Genomic DNA, 3,130 nt, shown 5'->3' with positions numbered 1-3,130 from the left:
GTGTGTGTCGGGGGGGGGGGGGCGCGCTAAAGCTATTGTTTTAGCGGCTTTCCCAGTAAGCCGGCCGTGGTAACTGCTAGGAATTTTTACCCACACTCACCCTTCTTGAGAATTTAAAAGCTATAAACATGTCAATTCATGTAATTATTTGTAAATAAACCAGTTTTATTGTTTTAATATGATGTTTCGAACACACCCTTTGAAATAAATATATCCGAAAAAGGTAATATTAATTAAGGAGCTTAATGAGGCTTGAACAACTTAGTTCACCTACACTCTTATGATATTTTACTTCCTCCGATCCACTTAATTAATTATTTATCTTTTTGTGGTCCATAATATTTAATTTTTTTCCGATATCAAGAAGGAATTAATTTTTTTTTTAAAGTTGCCATTGGAGTAAAGAGTATATGAGTGTTTTATTATATTTCTAATAAATAAATTAAGGTTAATATGGTCAATTTCATTGTTAATTAATGCTAAAAAAAATAAATTCCTTAATATATGTATAAACAGCCAAAAATCATTTAAAGTGAACCGGAGGAAATAGTTAATAGAGAGTTTAGACATGCACCCAAGATAAACATTGAATTTTCCCAATCACGGATCCTCTTATTGTTTTAGAAGCTTAATTGCACTTTGTATTCATTTATATAGTTTAAATAGAAGGATTAGTCAAGTTCTTTATTCTACGGAGAGAATAAGTGAAAACTTCAATTTTTCTGTATAATTAGGGGTTGGAGGGATCTAAACATAAAAGAAAAAAGTCAAAATAATCAAAGTCAGACATTTCTCCTTCAAGTAAAGTCAGGTCTAATTTCAGTGCAAAAATTTCCTCGGCTTACCATTTGAACCCCTAACCGATTGAAAATTTAAAAAAAAAAAAAAAACACGACTGATTGAATTTACTAAGTACTACTACTTAGTATATATTTTGAGATTTGACTTATTGACTCTACAAGGTCGATGTCAACTAATTGACATTATTGACTCTACAAGGGCCGGTTTAGAACGCATATTCTAATGATAGTGATCAAAAAGTATTTTTTAATTAAACGTATTATCATTAATCCGCGTTATTTTAGTATAGTTGCCCAATTATATCATACGCGTAACAGATCCAAAAAAAAAAAAAAAAGCTGTTTCTATAAATAATACAAAACCGAGGAACATGCTTGAACGTTAGAAATTAAAATGACCAGTTTGTAATTTAAACGATTCGGCACAAAAAAAAAAAGGTTTAACGGCAAAAGGTAAAAGTAGCACGGGCTAACCAATTTTCGGACTGGTCATTCAAAAATAGCTAGCGTTTGCAAAGTCATTGAAAAATAGCCACTATTTTACTGCAACACAGAAAATTCCAGCATAATATACTGGAGATCGATGCACCTGTGTATGAACTTCCAGCATATTATGCTGGAACTCCGACATGCGGAAAGTTCCAGTATAATATACTGGAGATTGGAGCACCGGTGCTCCAAGCTCCAATATATTATGCTGGATCGGTATATTATACTAGAACTTCAGTATAATATACAGGAGTTCCGGTATACTTATGCTAGAATTCCAGTATAATATACTGGAGTTCCAGTGTGTTATACTGGAATTTCCAATATATTATACTGGAGTATTTTTTCAGATTTTGAACACTCTTTTCGTTCAGATTTATCTTTATATGAAAAGTGGCTAAATTTCGATTACTTTTGAAACTGTGGCTATTTTTGAATGACCACTTGTAAATCTAGCTATTTTTGAATTTCTCCCGGCTAGAAATTTAATTTTGAGATATTAACGTCCGTTGGATGAATTTTGAGATATGATCATTATTTTGAACTACAACAATAAAAGAATCTCTCTCCAAGCTAATCTATGACTAATAATATATTGTGTCCTTATTATAGGTGTTAAACGGGCCGGGTTAACCCGTTTTCGGTCCGGCCCAGACCGGTTGAAATCCGGACCGGCCCGGACTAGTACATAGGGGCTGGGTGGGCTGGGTTAAGGGGGTTGGTCCGTTCACATTAGTTCAACTGGTTAACCGGACCGGTCAAACCCGGTCAACTTAAATCACTGTAGAACCGTTTAACCGGCCCGGACCGGCCCAGACTGGTCTAACCGCTAGTCTTCCAATTTTTTTTTTAAATGTTTCTGAGCGTTGGCAACGGTCAGCTGGGCTAAGGGGGCGTTGCCCAGCGGCTGTTTTGCACAAATAGCCCTTTTTTAGGCTATTTTTTTTAAAATAATACTTTTTGTAATTACTAATTTTGAAAAACTATAAATACACCTCCCCCCCCCCCCCCCATATTCTTCATTTCCTCATTCATCTCTCATTTCTCAAACTCATATTCTCAATTGTCATTCTCTCATTCTTCACCTAAAGTGCAATCAAGTATTTGGCTCTCATTTTTTTGGAATTTAATTTATCGTATTATTTATTATTTGAAGTTTGAACAATTGACGTTTCTTCGTGGTAACATTGGAGTTGCGAAATCATCAAGTGTTCAATTTATTGCCGAATTCGGTGCAACTCTTTCTCTTATTTACTATTTTATTTGCATATTTAATTTTTGCTAGTATTTAAATTTTTACAATATGTTTAATATTGCAAAAAGGGTTTGTAATAAGGTTACTAATCAGGGAAATAGAAAAAGAGGTACTACATCAACATATGACAATAATTTAAATGACTCTACACATATTTTCAAAACATTACCTGATAATAATATAGATTATGAACAATTACATGAAGATTTCGGTATAGAAGATAATGAATTAGAAATTGAAGATGAGACACCACTTACACCTAGTAGTGTTGGAGTTGGTAGCATGGGTGGTGGTCGTGGCGGAAGTAGTAGACCACCTGTGGCCCCGACTACTAATCGGAGAAAAAGAAGTAAGGTTTGAATTTTTTTCACGAAATAGTAGGTACTGATAGAGTTAAATGCAGAATTTGTAATGATGATTTTAAACATATAACTGAAGGACAATTAGGGGGGACTGGGACACTTAGTAGACATATGAAAATTGAGCATCCTATAGAATGGGGCTCTGATGGAGATGGAAATCAAGCAACTCTAAACCCTGTGATTTGAGGACTTATGAAATACTATGATAAAATGAAGGATCGTGA

Source organism: Nicotiana attenuata, chromosome 10 (genome assembly GCF_001879085.1).
Source record: "Nicotiana attenuata strain UT chromosome 10, NIATTr2, whole genome shotgun sequence".
Classification (NCBI taxonomy): domain Eukaryota; kingdom Viridiplantae; phylum Streptophyta; class Magnoliopsida; order Solanales; family Solanaceae; genus Nicotiana; species Nicotiana attenuata.
Note: the sequence above shows the minus strand (reverse complement) of the source record.